This window comes from Sapajus apella, unplaced genomic scaffold, assembly GCF_009761245.1.
Source record: "Sapajus apella isolate SASKATOON/1434 unplaced genomic scaffold, GSC_monkey_1.0 scaffold44, whole genome shotgun sequence".
Taxonomy (NCBI): Eukaryota; Metazoa; Chordata; class Mammalia; order Primates; family Cebidae; genus Sapajus; species Sapajus apella.
The window spans coordinates 17,571,100-17,583,355 of NW_022436984.1; the positions used below are offsets into that span (position 1 = coordinate 17,571,100).

At 43.4% G+C, this 12,256-nt stretch overlaps 2 pseudogenes; both read left to right on the forward strand.

The window, feature by feature from the left end:
- The first annotated feature begins 4,370 nt into the window (after positions 1-4,370).
- Positions 4,371-6,228, forward strand: LOC116524251 (annotated as a pseudogene).
- A 4,087-nt stretch (positions 6,229-10,315) lies between these two features.
- LOC116566739 overlaps positions 10,316-12,256 on the forward strand; it is a 5,140-nt pseudogene continuing 3,199 nt past the window's right edge.

Genomic DNA, 12,256 nt, shown 5'->3' on the forward strand with positions numbered 1-12,256 from the left:
TTGTTATGTTTTGACAGAGGTAATAAACTCAAGTGAGCTTTGGGAAGAAAAAATTTGGTTTGGGGTATATCAGTCAGGATGCTTTTGGTTGCAAGTAACAGAAAATTCAACCAAAAGGCCAGGCGTGGGCTAGGCACAGTGGCTCATGCCTGTAATTTCAGCACTTTGGGAGGCCAAGGTGGGCGGATCACCTGAGGTCAGGAGTTCGAGACCAACCTGGCCAACATGGTGAAACCCCATCTCTACAAACAAACAAACAAAAAGGCCAGGGGTGGTGGCTCACACCTGTAATCCCAGCACTCTGGGAGGCTGAGGTGGGCCGAGCACTTGAGGTCAAGAGTTCAAGACCAACCTGGCCAACATGATGCAACCTATCTCTACTGAAAATACAAAAATTAGCTGGGCATGGTGGCACATGCTTGTGGTCCCAGCTACTCAGGATCATGAAACAGAGAATTGCTTGAACCCAGGAGGTGGAGGGTGTAGTGAGTGGAGATCATGCCACTGCACTCCAGCCTGGGCAACAGAGGGAGACCCTGTCTCAAAAAAAAAAAAAAAAGAAAAATCAACCAAAAGAGGCACATATAATAAGGAAAATTACTATTACACTTAATAAGAAATTGAAGTGTAGAGTGGTTCCAAGGTTGTTAATTAAATAGTTTGACAATATCATCAATGGTTAAGGTCCTTTCCACATTTTCACTCTTTCTTTTTTTTTTTTTTGAGACGGAGTTTCACTCATGTTACCCAGGCTGGAGTGCAATGGCGCGATCTGGGCTCACCGCAACCTCCGCCTCCTGGGTTCAGGCAATTCTCCTGCCTCAGCCTCCTGAGTAGCTGGGATTACAGGCACGCACCACCATGCCCAGCTAATGTTTTGTATTTTTAGTAGAGACGGGGTTTCACCATGTTGACCAGGATGGTCTCGATCTCTTGGCCTCGTGATCCACCCGCCTCGGCCTCCCAAAGTGCTGGGATTACAGGCTTGAGCCACCGCGCCCGGCCTATTTTCACTCTTTCATGCCTAGTGACTTGCTTCTTGTCCTCTAGTTTGGTCCCTTCATGGTCACAATGGCTGTCATAGCGCCAAGCATCACATCCTTACAAAATAATAATAATAGAGCTAAAATCTGCATAGTACTTTTGATAGACAAATGACTGCTCTACATACTTTACATATATTCATTCTTTTGGTCCTCACAGCAACCCTATGAGTTGATTCTATTATCCCCATTTTACAGATGAGGAAACCAAGATACAGGGATATTAAGTAATTTACCCAGAGTCACTAGGTAGTAAGTGGCATAACTGAGATACACTGCAGGAATCTGGGTCCAAGAAAAGAAGAGTGAGTATCTTTTCTCATGGTCCTTACAAGAGTAAGGAACTATTCAGGATCCTCCACCTCCAGCATATTTCCTGTCAAATGTCATTAGCCTGACTTGCCTCACAGGCACATTCCTAAACCAATCATCCGAAAGGGGGAATGATGTTATCATAGATAGCTTAGACTAATTAAGATTAATCTCTGGGGCTGGGGAGCAGCTCAGTCTCACCCAAAACATACCTCAATTAAGTGAGGTTCTATGGCAGTATACAGATTGAGTTAGGGAGGCTGCCAGGAAGGCAACCAATAACGTCTACCACAGAGAGAAGTGCCATGGGACGTTGAAATAGACAAATCTGGTAGGTAGCTGAGGATACATCAAGATGATGGGGCTGGTGCTCCACACTTGGGGCTCAGATGCGTTGAGGCAGTAGTTGAAGTCTTGAGAGTGGGAAACATTTTCAAGGAAGATGATATTAAAATCAGCAGGCTAAAAACTGAACCTTAAAAATTTGGTGGGAGGGGCTGGGCGCAGTGGCTCAGGCCTGTAATCCCTCCACTTTGGGAGGCCAAGGAGGGCAGATGACCTGAGGTCGGAAATTTCGAGACCAGCCTGACCAATGTGGAGAAGCCCTGTCTCTAGTAAAAAATACAAAATTAGCTGGACATAGTGGCAGATGCCTATAATCCCAGCTACTCAGGAGGCTGAGACAGGAGAATCCCTTGAACCCAGGAGGTGGAGGTTGTGGTGAGCCAAGATCACACCATTGCACTCCAGCCTAGGCAGCAAGAGTGAAACTCCCTCTAAAAAAAAAAAAAAAAAAAAAAAAAAATTGATGGGGATTGTTGAAGCAATATAGCAAAATTTTCCAAATTGTTTAAGCTATGTGATAGGGTATATTATATAATTACTCTCTTTAGTTTTATGTGTGTCTGAAATTCAGAATAAAACATTTTGAAAACAAAACAAAACAAAATCAATCCCAAAGCCTTTGCAAACTCTCTTGTAATTTAACCCTTGTACAAGGTTTATATCTACTCCCACATTTTTGGACAAGTTCTGGCCCCGGGCAGGGAGAAAATAAGAAGCCTTGGTGTACCCTGTTCATTTTCCAGCCATTTCTGCTGCTCATTGGCTCTGGTAACTCAGCCGGGAGTCTCTTGGCATCCTCTCCTGTAAACTTTTTTCTTTTTTTTTTTTTTTTTGACAAAGTCCCACTCTGTTGCCCAGACTGCAGTGCTGCCCAGGCTGGAGTGCAGTGGCGTGATCTCAGCTCACTGCAACCTCTGCTTCCCAGGTCGAAGCGATTCTCCTGCCTCAGCCTTCTGAGTAGCTGCGACTACAGGTGCGTGCCACCAAACTCAGCTAATTTTTTTGTATTTTAGTAGATACGGGTTTCACCATATTGGCCAGGATGATCTCAATCACCTGACCTTGTGATCCACCCTTCCTTGGCCTCCCAAAGTGCTGGGATTACAGGCGTTAGACACCGCACTCGGCCTTTTATTTCTTTTTTTGAGACACAGTCTTGCTCTGTTGCCTGGGCTGGAGTACAAAGGCGTGATCTTGTCTTGGCTCACTGCAACCTCTGCCTCCCGGTTCAAGCAGTTCTGCCTCAGCCTCCCGAGTAGCTGGGACTACAGGTGCTGGCCACCATGCCCAGCTAATTTTTGTATTTTTAGTAGAGACAGGATTTCACCATATTGGCCAGACTGGTCTAGAACTCCTGATCTCGTAATCTGCCCACCTCGGCCTCCCAAAGTACTGAGATTTCAGGCATGAGCCACCACACCCAGACCCTATAATCATTTCTATCTGGCCTCAGAGCCTGAACTTTTCAACCCTGATCTCCAATCTTCCCACAGCCAGGTCCTGATAAGATATCTGCCTCCAGACCAGTTATCTAATTACGAGGATCTCTGCTTACTTGCCAGAATTAGGCCTCTAGGTAAAGGACATTAAATATGGGCCTTAATATGAAACCTTTTAAATTAATTGTATTGAAGTCCTATGTATCTCTTTCACCATGAATTTTCCATTTGCAGGTTTTCCTACAACTATATGCCTGCATGCTTGTTCTTAGATAATCCACTTGTGAATTTACTCCTATGTTTATCTCCTTGATGTCGGTTCCAGTCTGAGTCTGCTGAGATTCTTAAGATCAGCATTTGAGCCCAGTTTCACTAGCAGGAGAAGAAGAGCTTTCAGACAAGTCAACAGGAAGAGTTGCTGCAGATGTGGAAGGAACATAAGGGAAAAGTAGTGCAACGTTTCCTTTAGGTTTTTGAAGCATGAACAAACCACCATATTGCATGAGCAAATGGCAATGCTACAAAAAAGCAAAAGATGAAGAGTTGGCTGAAATGTATAGTTTATTGTAAAAAGAAAATAAAAGACAACACGGTGAATGAATAATGTAAATGTATTTGGGCATAAATGCTAAACTGCTTACACAAATGGCTGTTATTAGAGTTTTCCACAGCCAAGCATATTTAAACATTTAGTAGTTTTGCAGCATTTATGGTTGGGCTCCATGTGAATAGTTTTTCTGATACCACCCTCTGTGTTATAAGCATAATCTCAATCATCTGATGAGCATGACACTCACTTTAAAACACAAAGGAGGATCTGGTTCTGAGGAAGCCAGTTTTGGCCTCCTCTGCCGTGTGGATTGCATGTAAGATGGTGATAGCTTGATCAACTTCCTCTCTAAGGAGGAAGTAGGGTTGGGGGACAGGCCCAGGCTTGAGGTCATAGCACTGAGAAAGGGAAAATGTTCAGCAAACTACTTAAAATCCTCCAAATGCAATTCAAGAAATACATATCAAGCATGGATGGTATATGGTGTACAGCAAAAGAAACGATGCCTTTGCTGAATTGGAGGTTATGGTCCACAGCAGGGGTACTACCTCTTCCATGCCGGGGGGCAAAGGGTCCCTTTGGTGAATCCTGTATATTTCTTCTCAGAATAACATTTAAAAATACATAAAGCTTGGTCTCTGTCCATGAGGCGGGGAGGGGGTGTCGTGCACGCCATTTCTAGTCGTTTTCAAAGTGCCTGGCGCTGATTCCCACAGGCCTGGCCACCAGCCCCCACTCTGCCCTGGATTGGTACCTTATGTCAATCTTGATGAAAGAGCAATTGATGCTCTCAGGGAATTTAATGAAGAAGGAGCTCTGTCTGTACTACAGCAGTTCAAGGAACGTGACATCACACGTTCAGAACAAAAGTGCATTTTTATATGGAGTTATGAAGACCTATAGGTAGAGAGAGAAACAGGGGAGCAAGGTGCAAGAGTCCACAAAGGTACTTGATGAAGCGAAGATCAAGACGTTGCTTGAGAGAACTGGGTGTACTCTGGATGTAACCACAGGACAGAGGAAGTATGGCGGTCCTCCACCAGACAGCGTGTACTCTGGTGTGTAACTGGGAATTGGAACAGAGGTGTTTGCAGGTAAAATACCATGAGATTTATATGAGGATGAGTTGGTGCCCCTTTTTGAGAAGTCTGGACCCATTTGGGATCTACGTCTTATGATGGATCCACTGTCTGGTCAGAATAGAGGGTATGCATTTATCTCCTTCCGTGGAAAGGAAGCTGCACAGGAAGCTGTGAAACTGTGTGACAGCTATGAAATTCGCCTTGGTAAACACCTTGGAGTGTGCATTTCTGTGGCAAACAACAGACTTTTTGTTGGATCCATTCCGAAGAATAAGACTCAAGAAAATATCGTGGAAGAATTCAGTAAGGTCACAGAGGGTTTGGTGGACATTATTCTCTATCATCAACCTGATGACGAAAAGAAGAGTCGGGGGTTCTGCTTCCTTGAATATGAGGATCAAAGTCAGCAGCACAAGCCAGATGCTAGCTGATGTGTGGAAAAGTAAAAGTATGAGGTAATGTAGTTACAGTTGAATGGGCTAACTCTGTGGAAGAACCAGATCCAGAAGTCATGGCTAAGGTAAAAGTTTTGTGAGAAATTTGGCACTACAGGGACAGAAGAAATATTGGAAAAGTCATTGTCTGAATTTGGAAAACTTGGAAGAGTGAAGAAGTTGAAGGACTATGCATTTGTTTATTTTGAAGACAGAGGAGTGGCTGTTAAGGCTATGGATAATATGAATGGCAAAGAAATAGAAAGGAAAGAAATTGAAATAGTCTTAGCCAAGCCACCAGACAAGAAAAGGAAAGATTGCCAAGCTGCTAGACAGGCCTCCAGGAGCACTGCATATGAAGATTATTACTACCACCCACCTCCTCGAATGCCACCTCCAATTAGAGGTCAGGGTCATGGTTGGGGGAGAGGTAGATATGGCTACCCTCCAGATTACTATGGCTATGAAGATTACTATGATGATTACTGTGGTATGATTATCACAACTATCGTGGAGGCAACGAAGATCCCTACTACATCTATGATGATGGCTATGCAGTAAGAGGAAGAGGAGGAGGAAGGGGAGGGCGAGGTGCTCCACCACCACCAAGGGGGAGGGGAGCACCACCTCCAAGAGGTAGAGCTGGCTTCACAGAAGAGGGCACCTTTGGTACCACCAAGAGGCTCTAGGGGTGGCAGAGGGGGTCCTGCACAGCAGCAGAGAGGCCGTTGTTCCCGTGGATCTCGGGGCAATCGTGTGGGCAATGCAATGTAGGAGGCAAGAGAAAGGCAGATGGGTACAACCAACTTGATTCCAACAACCAACAGAACTAGGGTTCCCAACCCATCGCTCAGCAGCCGCTTCAGTAAGGTGGTGACTATTCTAGTAACTATGGTTACAATAATGACAACCAGGAATTTTATCCGGATACTTATGGGCAACAGTGGAAGTAGACAAGTAAGGGCTTGAAAATGATACTGGCAAGATACGACTGGCTCTAGATCTACATTCTTCAAAAAAAAATTGGCTTAACTGTTTCATCTTTAAGTAGCAATTTGCTGCCATTTGCATGGGGCTGAAGAAATCACATATATATTGTGTATATACTCAAGTCTTTATTTTTCCTCTTTTCATAAATGCTCTGGGACATTACTGGGTTTGCAAAGTTCCTTATTCTGGGGATTACAATGCTTTTATCGTTTCAGGCTTCATTTTAGCTTCAAAACAAGCTGGGCACACTGTTAAATCATGATTTTGCAGAACCTTTGGTTTTGGACAGTTTCATTTTTTTGGATTTGGAATAGATTACCTAGGAGTATGGAGTATGCTGTAAATAAAAATACAAGCTAGTGCTTTTTCTTAGCAGTTTTAAGAAATTAAAGCAAACAAATTTAAGTTTTCTTGTATTGAAAATAACCTATAATTGTGTGTTTTGCATTCCTAGAAGTAGGGTAACTGTGTTTTAAAATTGTTGTTAACTTCATGCCTTTTTGAAATCTGCCCTACAAAATTTGTTTGGATTAAACGTAAAAAGCCGTGACAATTTGTTCTTTGAGGTGATTGTATTTCCAATTTCTTGTTCATGTAAGATTTCAATAAAACTAAAATATCTATTCAAAACTTAAAAATATATAAATCTCATAAGATTACAAAGGAAAACCAACTCAATTGTAATTAAAAAGACAGAGTTATCAAACTATTAAATAAATTTGTGATATGCTTTTTTATTTTTTTTAGACAGAGTCTCACTCTGTCCCCAGGCTGGAGTGTAATGATGTGGTCTCAGCTCACTGCAACCTCCACCTCACAGGTTCAAGTGGTTCTCCCGCCTCAGCCTCTGGAGTAGCTGGGACTATAGGCACCAGCCACCACGCCCAGCTAATTTTTGTATTTTTAGTAGAGACGGGGTTTCACTATGTTGGTCAGGGTGATCTTGAATTCCTGACCTCATGATCTGCCTGCCTTGGCCTCCCAAAGTGCTGGGATTACAAGCGTGAGCTACCACGCCTGGTCTATGCTTCTTTATTAATGCATGAAATAACAAGATCTAGCGGTAAGTATAATAATTATAATAATTTCGAAAAAAATGGTGAGTGTAATAATTATAATAATTTCAAAAAAGTGGTGAGTGTAAATGACATCTAGAGAAATTGTGATGCTTGGTAAAGACTGGGAATCTTGCCGGGTGTGGTAGCTCATGCCTGTAATCCAAGCAGTTTGGAGGCCAAGGCGGGCGGATCACCTGAGGTCGGGAGTTCAAGACCAGCCTAACCAACATGGTGAAACCCTGTCTTTAAAAAAAAAAAAAAAAAAAAAAAAAGACTGGGAATCTCTGCTCTAAGCAACCTGTGACCTCACAGTTTTCTAATTTTTTGGCCTCCCTTGCAGCTATGGGGGATCATGTGATTTCCTCACCCCTACCATCTTGAACTTGGACATCTCATATAAAGCTTCACTAACTATCCTGAAAACTTGAGGCAACAAGATAATTGGAAAAGCACTGATCCAGACATTACTGCCTACCTCTAGACACCTTGTTTTGTGAGAAAATGCCACTTCCACTCTCCAGTGATTTCTGAAACCACTGTTTAGGTTTTCTGTTAGTCATAGCCAAACTTATTTCTAATTAATACAACATGGTTTTAAAAAGAAGACTTTTCTCATAATGGTAAGAATTTTAAACACTATTGAAATATATATTAACAAATATGGCACAGAGGACACAACCCATGGATTTTTAAGGCAATTTTTCAGCTTGTGTGGCTCACTTCTTGTTAAATCCCCAGATACGTTGGGATAAAACTCCTCAGTCCTAGGGGTCCTCCTCTGGATATGTTTGAGAAGCACTTTTAAGAGAAACTAGGCTGTGGTTTTCTGAAAGCCAGCGTTGAACATTTCTTTTTATTTTTTTTTCTTAGATCTGATGGTTTTATAGAACATTTCTAAGAAAATAGTAATAGTCAATTATTTTCAAAGGCAGCCCCCATCACCTATCTGATTCACAGTGGGTGCTTAATAAATATTTGTAAGTGGAACTGGTTAATTTTTTTAAATGAAGAAAACAGGTTTATTAGCGGAACATTTCCCGTGGTTAAGAAGGGAGTAGACCAATCCACTCAAATGAAGCTACTTGAAGTTTGACCTCAAAGCTCTTTGTCAGAAGGAGCACAGTGATCTGCATATAACAGTTGTGTAAATATGCTGAATGAATCAATGACACTTATTTCGTGTGATGTATAAAGATTCAGATTCCAACTATGATACTCACTGTATTAGGTGCAATTATGCATCATATCCTATATATGTATATATATATATATATTTGAGACAGAGTCTTGCTCTGTCGTCCAGGCTGGAGTGTAGTGGCGCAATCTCGGTTCACTGCAACCTCTGCCTCCTGGGTTCAAGCAATTCTCCTGCCTCAGCCTCCCAAGTATCTGGGATTACAGGTGCATGCCACCATACCTGGCTAATTTTTGTATTTTTAGTAGAGACGAGGTTTTACCATGTTGGCCAATCTGGTCATGACCTCAAGTGATCTGCCTGCCTTGGCCTCCCAAAGTGTTGGGATTACAGGCGTGAGCCACTGCACCCAGCCCATTTACATTTTTTAAATTAAAATTTTTTGAGGCCAGGCGTGGTGGCTCACACCTGTAATCCCAGCACTTTGGGAAGCCGAGGTTCGGGGATCACAAGGTCAAGAGATGGAGACCATCCTGGCCAACATGGTGAAACCCCATATCTACTAAAAGTGTAGAAATTAGCTGGGTGTGGTGGTGCACACCTGTAGTCTGAGCTGCTCGGGAGGCTGAGGCAGGAGAATCGCTTGAACCTGGGAGGCAGAGGTGGCAGTGAGCTGAGACCAGTCCACTGTACTCCAGCCTGGCGACAGAGCGAGACTTCATCTAAAAAAATTAAAAAAAAAAATTTTTTTTTGAGACAGGATCTTGCTCTGTTGCCCAGGCTAGAGTACAGTGGCATGATCATAGCTCACTGCAGCCTCTAACTCCTGGGCTCAAGTGATCCTCCCATTTCAGCCTTCCAACTAGGTGGGACTTCAGGTGTGAGCTACTGTGTCCGGCCGTCCTTTTAATAATATGCATATATAGAGATGGAATCTCAATATGTTGGCCAGACTGGCCTGAAACTCCTGTCCCCAAGAAATCTTCCTGCCTTGGCCTTCCAACATGCTGGGATTATATGCGTGAGCCACCATGTCCAGCCCATAACCTATTTAATCTTTGAAATAATTGTGCTAAGTGGGTAGCCCTAGATTACCTGTCACCAAGTATGGGTCTTGAGCATCAGCAAAAGTAGGTCATCCTAATTTGTAAAGAGAAAATGGCTATCTGATATCTTACTTAAAAAAGAATATCAGAATATTACAGACAACAGGAAAAATAACTTTTTTCTACATTACATTTAATATTGTTTTCATTTAAAACTATATATTGGGGAGTGATCTGCATTACTAAGAGCTTCTAAATCTCTTCATGTGGCTCTGGAGAAAGATGTTATGATTCCCATTTTGCAGAACAAACCAAGGCTCAGAGAGCTTAGTTACCAGCTCAAGTCACAGAGCTAGTTAGTAGCAGAGCCCATTATGATGGTGCTCAGGGTTTACAATGCATTATGTTTATGATGGTAAACACCAGTTTTCAAAGTTGTGAATCTTGTTGGGCTTTCTTTAATGGTTTAGTGCTTTAAGCAAATAAACAATACAACAAAGTTAACCTACATACCTGTTTTGGGGTGTCTCCATACTTTTTTGCTCTTAGTGATTGAAAGTATGAATGATATGGGATTATCAGCCTAACTAAATGACTGAGCTTTGTATTTGTTTTTGGGTCAACCAAGGGATAGTGAAAAGGAAGTCAAGGAAGCCAGGTAACTGCTCTCATGCCTTTCTGTGGTTTTTTGTATTCACAGGACAAGGGTCCCTAAGTGTCTTCAGTGTTTTATCCTTTGCATGGTTCCCATTTTAGAAGCTGAGGTCTCAGACTCCCTTTTGCTTATATAAGGAGTGTCAGACAATGGAGTGTGATTTAAGAAAATTTTTTCTATAAGTCACTTCAGTAATACTTCCTGCAGACTATATGATCTCACGCTGATGATAAAGGGGAGGGCAGAAAGGTGAGATATATGTATGTTCTCCCAACATGCAAAAGTGAGAAAATTAATTTACTTTACATCTGCCTCCATTATCCTTTCCCAGGGAGTCTCAAACATTGATGCACATAAAAATCAGCTGGGGGCTGGCGCGGTGGTTCAGGCCTGTAATCCCTGCGCTTTGGGAGGCCGAGGCAGACAGATCACTTGTGGTCAGGAGTACGTGACCAGCCTGGCCAACATGGTGAAACCACATATCTACTAAAAATACAAATATTAGCCACGCGTGGTGGCAGGCGCCTGTAATCCCAGCTACTCAGGAGGCTGAGGCGGGAGAATTTCTTGAACCAGGAGGCGGAGGTTGCAGTAAACCGAGATTGCACCACTGCGCTCTAGCCTGGGTGACAGAACGAAATTCCGTCTCCAAAAAAAAAAAAAAATCTGGGGAGCTATTTTAAAATTCACCTTTCGAGCTTTGTCCCCAGAGTCTCTGATTTGTAGGCATGAGTGGACCGTGGCCTCCCTCAGGTGGCGGTGGACGCGCGGCTGCTCCTGATGGCGGGCAGCACGGAGCCCCGAGCCCGCCTCCCCGAGCCTTGCGGTGCCATCGGAGTGGCGCGCCGCTGTCCACGCCGGCGCGCAGGCTCAGGCCGAAAGGACTTGACTTGTCTCAAACACTCTATTTTAATCCTGTGAAGCATTTAACATCTGCCTGTGGAAATGAATATAGTAGGTCATGGTTTCATCACCCAACCCAGACCGTGAAACACACAGTGGTGAGAAATAGACCGATCCTTTCAAAGTCAGTTGGAGAGACTTGAAAGGTCTGCATGAGGACATTGGAAAGGAACTGCTCATATCAACAACAAAACTTAAGTAAATGTCTGAGTACTACTTTGATGGAAAGGAAAAGCCTTTCGACCAATTATTGTGCTAATGGCCCGAGCATGTAATATTAGTCACAACAACTCCCGATCCAAAATCCAGTTTTCACAAGCTGATTGCTGAGAAGGTTCTGGGCGGTGTCTGTTAAAACGCATTGCTTTCCGTTAATTAGACATGTGCAAGTCAGCCAGCGCGCCATAGCCTTAATTGCAGAAATGATCTACACTGCTAGTCTGGTTCACGATAAAGTACATTGACGACGCAAGTTCTCGAAGAGGAAAACACACAGTTAATAAGATCTGGCGTGAAAAGGTTTTTTTTTTTTAGACTGAGTTTGGCTCTTGTTGCCCAGGCTGGGGTGCAATGGCGCGTTGTCTCCTCACCGCAATCTCTTTCTCCCGGGTTCAAGCGATTCTCCTGCCTCAGCCTCCGGAGTACCTGGGATTACAGGCATGGCGCCACTACACCTGGCTAATTTTTGTTGTTGTTCAAACTGATTCTCGCTCTGTTGCCCCGGCTGGAGTGCAATGGTACGCTCTCGGCTCACCGCAACCTCCGCCTCCCAGGTTCGAGCAATTCTCCTGCCTCAGCCTCCCAAGTAGCTACAGAGTGCGTCACCACGCCCAGCTAATTTTTGTATTTTTAAGTAGAGACCGGGTTTCACCATGTTGGTCAGGCTGGTCTCGAACTCCTGACATCGTGATCCGCCTGCCTCAGCCTCCCAAAGTGCTGGGATTACAGACGTGAGCCACCGTGCCCGACTTAATTTTGCATTTTTAGTAGAGACAGAGTTTCTCCATGTTGGTCAGGCTAGTCTTGAACTCCGGACCTCAGGTGATCCGTCCACCTCAGCCTCCCAAAGTGCTGGAAGGCGTGAGCCACCATGCGCGTCAGGTTTTTAAAAATCTCTCTTACTGAATCACATGCTTTTCGGACTGCATTTTTAAGATTTATCTGATTACAAAGTAAAATATGCTTGCTAAAAAAAAAAAAAACAACCCACACCTGAATTGCAATTAAGTCTTTGTTTCTGCCTTTTTTTTTTTTTTTTTTTTTT